The 13446-nt window shown below is 44.1% G+C and overlaps 1 pseudogene; it reads left to right on the top strand.

Moving 5' to 3' along the window:
* The window catches only part of LOC141162603 (cilia- and flagella-associated protein 99-like), an 84457-nt pseudogene that overhangs the window by 59098 nt on the left and 11913 nt on the right, over nt 1–13446 (top strand).

The following is a 13446-nucleotide window of genomic DNA, read 5'->3' as shown; positions in this document are numbered from 1 at the left end:
ACTACCCAACCTCATGGCTTGTCCCTGAGCAGTGACTAGCATCACAGTACTATACAAAAAATGATGCTCTAGATATGTCAGGTCCTCTTCAAGCTGCCCACACTCCATAGATTACTATCCAAATCCATCAATTCTATCAGTACCAGCTAATAATCTAATCTAATACATATAGGGAAACCTCGAGAGCCCCTCAGTGACTGATATTGGAGAAACAAAGAATGGATATGTTCATGTGTTAAGGGTGCTTAACAATGATGTTCTCTCATGATTGAAATGGATTATCCCATGAATCATTCTCATAACAAAAGTCCCTAAAGGTTGGTATTAGCTGTTTGTGTTTTTTTTTTTAAATAATTTTCAATGTTTCTAGAATAAAGAAAAACACTCTTTCTAATAGTTTCTACTTCCATTTGTCCCAAGTAGTGCTTTTGAGGGCAGGTCTGTATAAAATCAGTCTCCTTCCCCCTCTGGCAGCTGCTAATGTTGTCCCTTCTAACTACCCCTATAGAAGCAGTGTTCTCAGCTGTTCTGCTAATTACTGTGCAGACTCTGCTCCTTTCCTGACAACCAGAGAGAAATGTTTTTCCAATACCTGCTCTGGAGTGAAGAGGGGATGACTGTGCAGAGATCTGGCTGTGGGGAGAGTGACTGAGCATGTGCGTCCACCAGCTCTTAATAGGTGGATGCGCACGTTGCTATACATTATGAACACCAGGTGGCGCCATACTGACTGAATAAATGTCAGAACTCATGGCTGGATCGAGTTTTTAACATTTTCCGGTGTCTTTACAGCGCGTTTTATCCGAAATAAGGAAAGAAGAAGATGACAAATTGTCCTTTAACAAAACGAAACTCAAGCCGTCTCCGATAAAGAAGGTGAGTCTAGGGCTCTGTGCACACAGAGTCATTTTACAGCCAACTCATTTTCTAGTGTAAACCACTTTAACCATTTCTTAAGTTTTTTCAAAGTGGACTCGTTTCAAAAGACTCTTCAAAAAAACTCTCCGTTCGCATACCTTTAGGGTATGTTCACACTACAGTTTTGCTTTTTCAATTTTCATTTGAGATTTTCGTACGGAAACCGCTCCAGGAAACTTTGATGCTTTAAGGAGGCATGTACTGTATTTTTTTAGCAGTTTTTAACCACTTTTTGGGAGACTATTTTCTGTCTTTTTTTAATTTTCTTTATATCCATCAAGCAATGAATAAAACGCGAGCATTTTTCAAGACGTGAATGCTAATCTAACTTTTATTGTATGTATGGAGCGACTTCATAGCAGAAATGGTCTTCAGAATGTACGCCGCTTCTGTTACCCATTTGACACTTTTGGAGACATGAAGTGGTTAAAAAAATGTCTGAAAAGACAGAACATAAGACCCGCAAGTCGTTCTTACATAGAAAGTGGTTCTGAGACTTCAAAATACTCTACGGCTACGGCCACACCTGAGTCTTTTTGCTGAGTTTTTGCAGAAAACCCAAGTTTTTGAGGAGTTTTGAGATTTGGAGGAGGAGTTGGAAAGTTTTCGCTCAGCTTTTGCTCCAAAACCTCCACAAGTGTGCACATACTCCAATTCTGTGTAACCCGTGGGGGATATTTGCTGTTTCCATGGATGAGTGACACATCTGGTCGCAGGATTCTCCATCTTCTGCCATCTTATGGACGGCATATAAGTCTTGCTTTGTGCCCACTGGTTAACTTGCAAGGATCAATGTTCTTCCGAACAGTCTCAGCTGTGCCGACAGAGAGTCCTGGAATATTTAAACAGGTTTTCCAGAGAATAAGTCATCAGTATGAGATCAGTGGGGGTCTGACACCTGACACCCCCATCAATCAGCTGCTCGGATGTTGGTGGCAACTTCAAAAATCTCCGCTCCTATTGGAGAGAATAAGAGCTGACCTGCAGTACCAGGAGTGGCCACTACAGTGTGTGGCGCTGTGCACTGCTTACACCCGACCACTGCACGTAACAGCTGATCGGTGGGGATGTCGGGTGTCGGACCCCTACTAATGTGATATTGATGACACCTATTGTCCTCATGCCTAGATGGCACGTGACCGGAAGTAAATGGAGACCGATGGGGACTGGTGGCACCGCGGCTTATCACATCACCTGCCTCTTAGAAAAAAATATACAATCCATTTTATGTAAAATTACCACTAGGGGGAGCTCTGTGCACACGGATGTATACAGCTAGTACTGAGCTCTGTGGAGACAGTAGGCACAGATATGGAGCGGAGGTGGCCTTCTTTGCACAGGGGGAGACCTGGTGCCGGTGTGCAGGGAGCACCAGATTATGAATCCTAGCAATATTGATTGGAGAGCGTTTTCTTCCATATTTTTCTCTCCAGGTGGACAATGTCCCAGTGAGACTGAATGCGGCGGCCATACTGAGAGAGGGCGCTCTATATCAGAGGCAGGTGGAGGACGAGCTGAACAGGTAGAGTACGCAGAGGAGTCTCATGTAGTGCAGCACACAGGCAGTGCCGCCCTCCGCTGCCTCCATTGTGAGCGAGCCATTAGAAAATGGCCGATTTACATTTGACCAATTGTCACGTACATATTATTGGGATATATGGTATTATACACTATTATGTAGCCTGTAGAAAGCACATAGCCAGCAATTACTCATTTTCTAATACATTATTAATTTTTTTTTCTCATGCCAGTAAATGTGTCTGACCCGTGATTTGTGTCACCATCGGGCTCAAACGTCTGCAATGGAGGCATAGACAGTATTTTAGATTATTGAAATTGCATGCTGCCCCTAAAAAACTTCACACAGGACAAAGAGAGGTACCGGGAGGGAGTGAGCGAAACGCTGAGCCGAGTGATTCTCGCATAGAAGGGAAAGAGTGGTACCGGGAGGGAGTGAGCGAAACGCTGAGCTGTGTGATTCTCGCATAGAAGGGAAAGAGTGGTACCGGGAGGGAGTGAGCGAAACGCTGAGCTGTGTGATTCTCGCATAGAAGGGAAAGAGTGGTACCGGGAGGGAGTGAGCGAAACGCTGAGCTGTGTGATTCTCGCATAGAGGGGAAAGAGTGGTACCTGGAGGGAATGAGCGAAACACTGAGCTGAGTGATTCTCGCATAGAAGGGAAAGAGTGGTACCGGGAGGGAGGGAGCGAAACGCTGAGCTGTGTGATTCTCGCATAGAGGAGAAAGAGAGGTACCGGGAGGGAGTGAGCAAAACGCTGAGCTGTGTGATTCTCGCATAGAGGGGAAAGAGTGGTACCTGTAGGGAATGAGCGAAACACTGAGCTGTGTGATTCTCGCATAGAGGGGAAAGAGTGGTACCTGGAGGGAATGAGCGAAACACTGAGCTGTGTGATTCTCGCATAGAGGGGAAAGAGTGGTACCTGGAGGGAATGAGCGAAACACTGAGCTGTGTGATTCTCACATAGAGGGGAAAGAGTGGTACCGGGAGGGAGTGAGCGAAACGCTGAGCTGAGTGATTCTCGCATAGAGGGGAAAGAGTGATACCGGGAGGGAGTGAGCGAAACGCTGAGCTGTGTGATTCTCGCATAGAGGAGAAAGAGAGGTACCGGGAGGGAGTGAGCAAAACGCTGAGCTGTGTGATTCTCGCATAGAAGGGAAAGAGTGGTACCGGGAGGGAGGGAGCGAAACGCTGAGCTGTGTGATTCTCGCATAGAGGAGAAAGAGAGGTACCGGGAGGGAGGGAGCAAAACGCTGAGCTGTGTGATTCTCGCATAGAGGGGAAAGAGTGGTACCTGTAGGGAATGAGCGAAACACTGAGCTGTGTGATTCTCGCATAGAGGGGAAAGAGTGGTACCTGGAGGGAATGAGCGAAACACTGAGCTGTGTGATTCTCGTATAGAGGGGAAAGAGTGGTACCTGGAGGGAATGAGCGAAACACTGAGCTGTGTGATTCTCACATAGAGGGGAAAGAGTGGTACCGGGAGGGAGTGAGCGAAACGCTGAGCTGTGTGATTCTCGCATAGAGGAGAAAGAGAGGTACCGGGAGGGAGTGAGCAAAACACTGAGCTGTGTGATTCTCGCATAGAAGGGAAAGAGTGGTACCGGGAGGGAGGGAGCGAAACGCTGAGCTGTGTGATTCTCGCATAGAGGAGAAAGAGAGGTACCGGGAGGGAGTGAGCAAAACGCTGAGCTGTGTGATTCTCGCATAGAGGGGAAAGAGTGGTACCTGTAGGGAATGAGTGAAACACTGAGCTGTGTGATTCTCGCATAGAGGGGAAAGAGTGGTACCTGGAGGGAATGAGCGAAACACTGAGCTGTGTGATTCTCGCATAGAGGGGAAAGAGTGGTACCTGGAGGGAATGAGCGAAACACTGAGCTGTGTGATTCTCACATAGAGGGGAAAGAGTGGTACCGGGAGGGAGTGAGCAAAACACTGAGCTGTGTGATTCTCGCATAGAGGAGAAAGAGTGGTATCGGGAGGGAGTGAGCGAAACGCTGAGCTGAGTGTTTCTCGCATAGAGGGGAAAGAGTGGCACCGGGAGGGAGTGAGCAAAATGCTGAGCTGTGTGATTCTCGCATAGAGGGGAAAGAGTGGTACCGGGAGGGAGTGAGCGAAACGCTGAGCTGTGTGATCCTTGCATGCCGCCCCTAAAAAACTGCATAGAGAGGAAAGAAAGGTGCTGTGAGGGAGTGAGCGAAATGCTGAGCTGGGCTGTTAAATAGCTACGAGACATGCAGGGATTGACTAACGAACAGGCAATCCCTGCATGTGTCGCAGCTGTCTAACAGCCGCTGTGACTCGAACATAGTTGACGAGCATGACGAAAATATTCGGTCAGCACCCGAGTTTACTCGGTGAAAGGGGTAACTGAGCACACTCGCTCATCACTAGTAACAATGTTTTGACCTTTTGACTTTCAGGCTCCATATCTCTCCATCCACTTCTGCTTTGAACGTGAGACTTCCATCATTTTATAGACAATCTTCTTGGCTATCTCATACATAAATTTGACTACTATTTAGCATATGATTAGTTATGCAGATTCTTGTCATGTCGCTGCATTGTTACTGTTTTGCTCCTGATGGTGGAAAAATCTTTTTCTTCTTGTTTACTACAAATTACAACCTGTTCTCACATTCCCTAATAGCTCCGTGTGTTATTGGGTCGATTCCCAAGAGAAAGTTCACTGAAGGAGCTTCCATGAAGAAGATTTCCCAAGAAAAGAGAAACTGCATCATCCAGCTCATCGATATCGGCCTCTCGGCCAAGAAAATTGCCAAACTGCATCATGTGAGCGCCATGACAGTAGGAAGAATGTGAAATGAAGTCCATCCAATAGCCAAAAGGTGACGTCCAGGCAAAATATCGGAGTGAACAAGTCGCTCATCACAAGGTCTATCAGCTCTGGTGCGACAAACACGACAGCGGAGGAGTCTCATAAGCTTCGTAATAGATCACAGACGTCCATGCGAGCACCGGGCAACGCACGTTACACAAGTCTGGAATGGTGGCCAGAAAAAAGGTGAAGAAGCCGCGACTTCAATATCCTCATAAGAAGTGTCAGCTCGAGTCTGAGAAAAAGTACGAAAAGTGAAAGATTAGAAACGGGAGACTGGGAGCGATGAGACGAAAGTCAATAGGCGAAGCTCTGATGGGTGCAAATGGGTCTGGAAGAAACAAGGGAAAAAGGGGCGAACGGGTGGAGAAATTGAAGGAACTGTTAAGTTTATTGGAGGAAGCCTGATGATATGGGGATGCTTCACAGCCAATGAAGTTGGATACTTGACCAGGATCGATGGTGGTCTCAATGCTGAGCTATATGTGAGTATCCTGCAAGACGAGTTACTTCGTACATTCAAGTACTATGGGTATAAAAAGGATGACATAGTGTTCCAGCAGGACAATGACCCAAAGCAGACATCAAGTTGCCAAGAAATGGTTCAATGACAATGACGTCGAGGTGCTGGATTGTCCCCACAGTCCCCAGATCTCAAATGAATCTATCACTTGTGTGTAGAGTAGAAGAAAAAGCTGTATACATACCCGAGTGAGTCCAAGAGCATGCACCAACTATGGAAACGTGTAGAAGAGAGCTGAGATCAGATGTTGGTGGAGACATGCTGGAACCTGATAGAGAACATGCCCAGAAGAATTCATTCAGGCAGTGCTGAAAGCCAAAGGTGGATTTAAAAAATATGAAAAATTAAAATTTTAGACTTTTAGGAGCAAAACAGTAACAATGCAGAGACATGACAAGAATCTGCATAACTAATCATATGCTAAATATATGCAAGTCACATTTATATATGAGATTGCCACGATGATTGTCTATAAAATGATGGCAGTCTCATGTTTGAAGCAGTAGTGGATGGAGAGATATGGAGCCTGAAAGTCAAAAGGTCAAAACATTGTTACCCTTTTGCTTGTCAGTGTATAAAAACACATCACTGCCCCCTATAGATTGGAACATTGACCTGAATATTCTTTTTAGTAGTTATTTTCATTAGCATTTGAACCGGCACATCACACCATCATCCAGCAATCATAGTCACTGTAACAAAACCTATGATTTCCACCAAAAGACAACCACCCCTGAGGCTGTCTGTGGAGCTGTCAGAATTCCAGTTGTCCTTCTACAGTTTGACCACTACTGGCTGCTATTGTTCACCTTAATAATTTTTCTGCAATCCCACTCCTTACCACTGGAGGCTGCTGTTGTGTTCTGCAATTGCCTTTTACTAAGTGCTTGAGTATTGTGTCTAGCTGTTAGCCTAGTTTCCAGTCTCCAAGCTCCTGAACATTCTTACCTAGATTGTTCTTGCCTATCTACGGATTATTTCTATTGGTTTCCAGCAGTACTAAGCCAGTATCGTAACAGGAGCAGATCACTTGTCACTAGGGTTTATGAGGTTTTCTTATTCCCATTACTGAGATAGGTGATGATAGTTGGTGCTCATAAAGTTCTATGGAGAAGTGTAACTGTCCTTTCCGGAGAACTTGCAGCGGAATGTCTGTGTTCCTCTAGCTCCTCCTTCCTCCATATAATTTAAATGCACCAACTGTCACCTCCAATCTCAGTAATGGGAAAGTCTGTCTCAATACAGATTTTACAAACTTGACCCATAAATTTGAGAATAAAAGATCAATCCAGGAGAAGAAAGAAGCAGATTTCTCTGATAAGAAATAAAAGTTGCTTATTTTCATGTGTACTATTGATTTATTAAATAAAAATTAAGATGACGGTTTCTCTTTAAGAACAATTTTTTGTATGGAGAAGCCAAAGAAACCCAGTTGATCTTAAAGGGGTTGTCTAACAAGAGCAAACCTCTCCCCTGGCTGTTTGTGGCTGTGTGCTTCTGATTGATTGACATTTTGGGCTGGCCTGAACTATACACAGGCAGCTTTGTCTTTGCAGCATCAAAGGATCGCAGGGGCACTGAAACTGGCCCGATCATGTGATCTGGCGAGCTTCAGAGCAGCGCTTGCATACTCTATAGAAAAGGGTTGTAAGCACCGCACTCCTTGCTTAGGAGACCAGCCACCCTTTATACATAATACTCTTAAAAAATTCCACTATTAGGATTTTTAATCATGTTTTTATATGCACTTTGCAATTTTACCCATTAGAGATGTTGAGACAACCCCTTTAAGATTGCTTATCTTCCATAGATTGAAGACAATTTCAATATGCCTACTAGAAACCTCCAGCAGGGGGAGCTCAGGAGTTTAAGACCTAATAATTGACATGAAACTAAATTGTGATGGACATTCGGTTTTACAGTACTGAGCGACATTGGATATTTTATCTGGCCATCTTCATGTTCAGATCTGATAAATGAAGAAAAAGTTTAGAAAAAAAGCATTGTAATATGTCTTATTACAGAAAAATACTTCTTTCCCCACTAATCAGCCACGGTTTTTCCCTGTACTGATCAATCATAGTACATGTACATGATCAAGCTCATAAACTGCTCAAATCTGTCTACAGCTCTGTCTTCAATAGCTATTTTTTATTGTTTATCATAAATCAACAGTAGAAATGAATATTAAAAACTTTGTAATATGTCTTAATAGAAAACTAAAGTATATTTCCCACTTATACTGTAAGTCATTTAGTGTCTCCCTGCAATTACCATTCACTCTCATAAACAGCTCTAATCTGTCAACAGATCTGTCTATGGTAGCTACTTTTCTATTTTTTGTATCATAAATTAACAGTACGAGTGAACATAAGAAACTTTGTAATATGTTTTATTAGAAAACATGTATATTTCCCCATTAATCAGCCACTTTTTTCCTGCACTGATCATTCAAGGTCATAAACTGCTCAGATCTATCTACAACTCTTTCTTTAGTAATTCCTCGTTTATTTTTTTTTATCATAAATGAACAGTAGAAGCAAATATTAGAAACTTTGTAAGATGTCTTATTAGAAAAAAATTAATATTTCCCATGTATCAGTCATTTCATCTCTCCCTGCAATGATCATTCACGCTTATAAACTGCTCAAATCTTTCAACACATCTGTCTACAGTAGTTACTTTTTTATTTTTTTGGTAAATCAACAGCATAAAGTAATATAAGAACCTTTGTAATATGTTTTATTAGAAAATATGTATATTTCCCCACTCATCAGTCACTTCTTCTTTCCCTGTAATAATCATTCACTCTCATAAGCTGCTCAAATCTGTCTACAGATCTGTCTCCAGTGAGGGATTAAACTATTACTGCTGCTAATAGAAGTCTATGGAGAGGAAAGAAGCTGGAGGGAGAAAGAGACACAAAATGAAACTGCTGAGACTTCTAGTTACTAGAGCCTACAGAGGGGATATCTGCTGATATAAGTCATATAGTGGCCAGAAATAATGTTATTCCTAATGTCCACACATGACCGCTTTCTAAAAAATAAAACCCTGGTGATCTAAGCTAAATTCTCTGGCGATCTAAGGTAGAAGAAGGTGGCAAATGTTAGGTACAGTTTGCCTCTGGTTGGTTCTGTGCTCCGCAGACCCCTTAGTGGATAGGGAGCCTTAGGCAGCTGCCTAGTTTGGCAACTCCTGACACAGCCGCTGCCTTTGTCGTTGCATATTCCCAACAGTTTCTGTTAATTTGCGTTACACTTTCCAGAATAGAGAAGCTGATTGATGGCGCCCGGGATCCGAGTGAGTTTCTAGAATGGCAGCGGCAAATGTTGGCAAAGGACCTGGAAAGGCAACTAGCCGATATAGAGTGCCGGCGTCTGGAAGGAAAACTGAGCCGTGAGGAAGCTGTGCTGGCGCGGCAGAACCTCATCCAGGAGAACAAGAAAAAGGTCCTAATGAAGAAAGAGGAGGTGAGAGGTGGAAGCGGGCAGATTTGTAAAGCTACTGTCAGCGCTGAGGCATTGGCAGCGCCGCCACGCAGACTCGAATTACTCCGAACCATCCAAGCAGGAAGGATTCACTTATCTGTATCTGTTGCCTTTATCCACCCGACATTAATCCTTATTCTAATTTCCTAGACAAACAGCCTCACTTCAAGTGTGACAGCGAGAAATGAATAAAACCCAGGCGATCGCAACCCGCCGGTCTCAATTGTTAATCCATTAGGGGTTTACCGCAACAATAAAGGAAGATGTCAGGGGGCATATGTGAATATAGGGGTAACAGAAAAATGAAACCTTATTTTGTCACTGGCGATAAAGTGAAATCATAAATTCTGTCTCCTTACAAAACTCCAGCTATTAATCTGTAGACTGTCTCTGTCAGGGGCTTTGTTAAAGGGTTATTACCATCCTCATAAATGGCTATATTCTCAGAAAGAGCTTGTAAATACAAGCAAGTTTACAATTCACCACTTGTTAAAATCTTCAACCGCTTTTGAGATATCAACACTTTTGTTTTCAGCTCATCGCCTTGGAGACCGACCACCGCTGCTAGACAAGAGAACATGTGCAGTACATACAAGCTCTTATCTATCAGACTTGTAAGCGCTACTTTGAAGCTGGCCGGGATCGCTGGAGATGTCTGCTTTGAAGCTGGTCAGGATCGCTGGAGAGCGCTGCTTTGAAGCTGGCCGGGATCGCTGGAGAGCGCTGTTACCTCCTAATCCCGGCCGGCTTCAGTTGCAGTGCTTACAAGCTAGACTTCAGCGGTGGTCGGACTCCAAGGCAACGAGCGCTAAACAAAAGAAACATTTTAATGTCTCAAGAACGGCTGCAAATTTTAAGCAATAAATTGCAGAATCGCTTGTTTTTACAAGAGCAATACTCAATTTATGAAGATGGGAATGACTCTCTTATCGGACAGCCGTCGCCCAACATTCTTTCGTCAGACAAATATCTCAATAGCCCGGCACAAACATATACAGTACTTAAGTCTGCTGAGCATGTTTTTTTTAATAGAAAGAGGGGGATCATTCCCTTACCTGTCTTGTGATTAAGGCCCCATACACATTAGACTAACGTTCGCTGAACCCAGCGATATTATCAGGATCGGCTGACAGTCTAAGGCCTCATTCAGACGTCACTATTTTCCACGTAGGAGAAAAACGGACCAATTACTCTGATCAGAGTTTGATCCAAGTGTCATCATTTTTTTCATACGTGGAGAGAAAAAAGAAAAACTTTTTCACCTACTCCTTTCTGACAATCCCTGTAATTCGGATCGCACTTGGATGTCACCCGAGTACGGTCTGTTGTTTTTCATGGACGTGTAGACTTGCATTGCCGATTTTGATCAAAATCTGACATGTCTCAGATAATTTTTTGTGCACCTCTCGGTCCGAGGAAAAAGTCAGACATGTACACAGCCCCATAGAATACCATGGGTACAAGTGCTATCCATGAAAAATATTCCCAGCACTCGTACGAGAAAATCGGACGTGTAAACGAGCCCTAATGTGTGTGAAAACTTCCTGACTCTCCCTTGATGGAAGATGTCGGGGAAGGAAAAGATTGGAATATTGTTCTGGGTTAGAGAACTATTTCGGCACCACACCATGTGCAATCCGCAGAAATTACCATGTGTGAAGGGGCTCTTAGATTCTTTTGGTGGTGCAACAAGCCAAGTGCAAATGAATTCCAATGAAGAGCAAAGAAAGGCAGCACTCAGCGAATCTTCAATCTAATAGTCCATTATTCCTTTAGGTGGGACATCGTCGCGGTGTGCAAGGTGATAGGGGAGACAGGGGAGAGGTGAGATGGACTAAGGCCGTTTCGCAACCTTCTGGTGCTTCTACGGGACCTTGGACCTGTAGAAGAACCAGAAGGTTGCGAAACGGTCGTTGTCCATCTCACCTCTCCGCCACATGTCTCACCTGTCACCCTGCACACCGCGAAGATGTCCCACCTAAAGGAATATTAGATTGAAGATTGGAATATTGGATCCCAGTGGCCGACCCTTTTGTCCTGCGTGGAGATGGGACACCACTCGAGGAGTCTGGCATAGAAAGCACAGGAGCACTTGGCCGAGGAAGTTCTGAGAGCAACACCCATCTAATGTGTATGGGGACCTTTACTCTCAAGTGAAGCCTGCAGACGTAGACGGAGGAGCTCCAGGCTTATGCATCATAAGATTATCGTCACTTTGCAATTTTTATAATCATCTGGTTGTTTGGTCTTTAGACGGAGAAGCTGATGCGGGAATACGCCGAGAAACGTCTGCAAGAAGAGAAGGAGATGAGGGACCTGGTGGAGCAAGTCTCTGAGGGACACAAATACACTAAACAGGCAAGATTGAAGCTCCAGAAATACAAGCAGCAAATAGGTATGTGATAATAGAAGAATTGGGTCATAACTTCAGTCTCGCTTTAGACAGTAAAGTAAAAGAAAGTCTACCCAGAGGTGTTACCTTTACCGAAGACGTCTCCCTCCATGAGGTGTCCGTGGTATGTGTGCCAGGAGCTGGGTGCTCAGGAGAATCAGCAAGAACTTCTGCCTTAATGGGAGTGTTCAGATACATACAGCAATAAACTGCAGGCGCTTATATACAAAAGAGCAAAGCCAGCCATTGAGAACACATTCCACGGTCTGATCGTGCTCTTGCATAGCAGAGTCGGGAAGGATAGCCGTCAATGAAACGTTAACGCTACGCTATTCTTTTGTCATGTCGCCTTCTTGGGGACCACTATCTGTTACTACGACCTGGTTTTATCCCTCTCTAGTACAAGAAGTAGCGGAGGAGAGCCGGGAGCTGTTACGCCAGGCCTTAGAGGAGGCACAGGAGGAGCTGAGGAAGAAATTTGAGCTGATCCGTGAGATACGAGCCATGGAGTCAGTGCCAATCATTAGACAAAAGTTTGTGGATCTAACACAGGTGAGTGCACTGTAATCCTAGATGTGTGGTATGCCGATAGGACTTCTTAAGGGTATTATTCACAGGATTAGGGTTTGCCTCGAGTAACAAAAAATCTTGCCAACCAATCACAATTGTGAGATTTTTATATTGTTTGCATGGCTCACACATAAGGATCTGGCTGTTCATGGACACTAAGATATTGCTCTGTGGGTTACTCTGCTCTTCAGACCGCGGGGCATGGACTGAACTGTGAGATGTCAGTAGTGGAGCTCTGGGAACGTCTGGCTTTACTAAAAGAAGCTCAGAGAAAAGCTGAGGAAGAAAAGAGAGACCAGATCCTTGAGGAAAAGCAGACAAAACAGCAGCATCTAATGGACACTTTGGAGCAGATCTCTCCACAGAGCTGCCCAAGGCAAAGCCGCTCTCCTCAGGTCAGTGCGGTGTCCATCATTGTGATTTCTGCGATAAATGCTACTTTTTTGAGACACTGGGCATGTGGAAATCAGGTTTGAAGCTAGATCCTAAACAGTCACTTATAGAATCATGGAATGTTAGAGTTGTCCAACCCCCTGCTCAATGCAGGATTCACTAAACCATCTCAGACAGTTGTCCATCCAGCCTCTGTTTGAAGACTTCCATTTAAGGAGAACTCACCACCTCTCATAGAAGCCAGTTTTACTCATTGATCACCCCCACTGTCAAAAAGTTTTTTATAATATCTAATCTGTATCTTCTCCCTTTCAGTTTCATTCCATTGCTTCTCGTATTTCCATATACAAATGAGAATAAGGATGATCCCTCTACACTGTGATGTATCGTCCGATATTTGTAGAAAGCTATTAAGTCTCCTCTTAGCCTTCTTTTTTGCAAGCTAAACATTCCTAGATCCTTTAACCGTTCCTCGTAGGACATAGTTTGCAGACGGGTCACCATCCTGGTAGCTATTGTCTGAACTGTCCAGTTCTTGTCTTGTCCAGTTTTTCGATGTCTTTTTTAAAATGTGGTGCCCAGAACTGGTCACAGTATTCCAGATGGGGTCTGACCAAGGAGGACTAGAGGGGGTTAATTACTTCTTGAGCTAGACTCTAGGCATCTCTTAATACATCCCAGAACTGTGTTTGCTTTTGTTGCTGCTGCATCATACTGTTGACTCATGTGCAGTCTGTGATCTATTAGTATACTCAAGTCTTTTTTACACGTACTGTTGCTTTGTTCTATTCCTCCCATTCTG

This window comes from Phyllobates terribilis, unplaced genomic scaffold (assembly GCF_046119375.1).
Source record: "Phyllobates terribilis strain yellow unplaced genomic scaffold, ASM4611937v1 Scaffold_1__5_contigs__length_1240528914, whole genome shotgun sequence".
Taxonomy (NCBI): domain Eukaryota; kingdom Metazoa; phylum Chordata; class Amphibia; order Anura; family Dendrobatidae; genus Phyllobates; species Phyllobates terribilis.
Note: the sequence above shows the minus strand (reverse complement) of the source record. Positions and strands in the feature narration are given on the sequence as shown.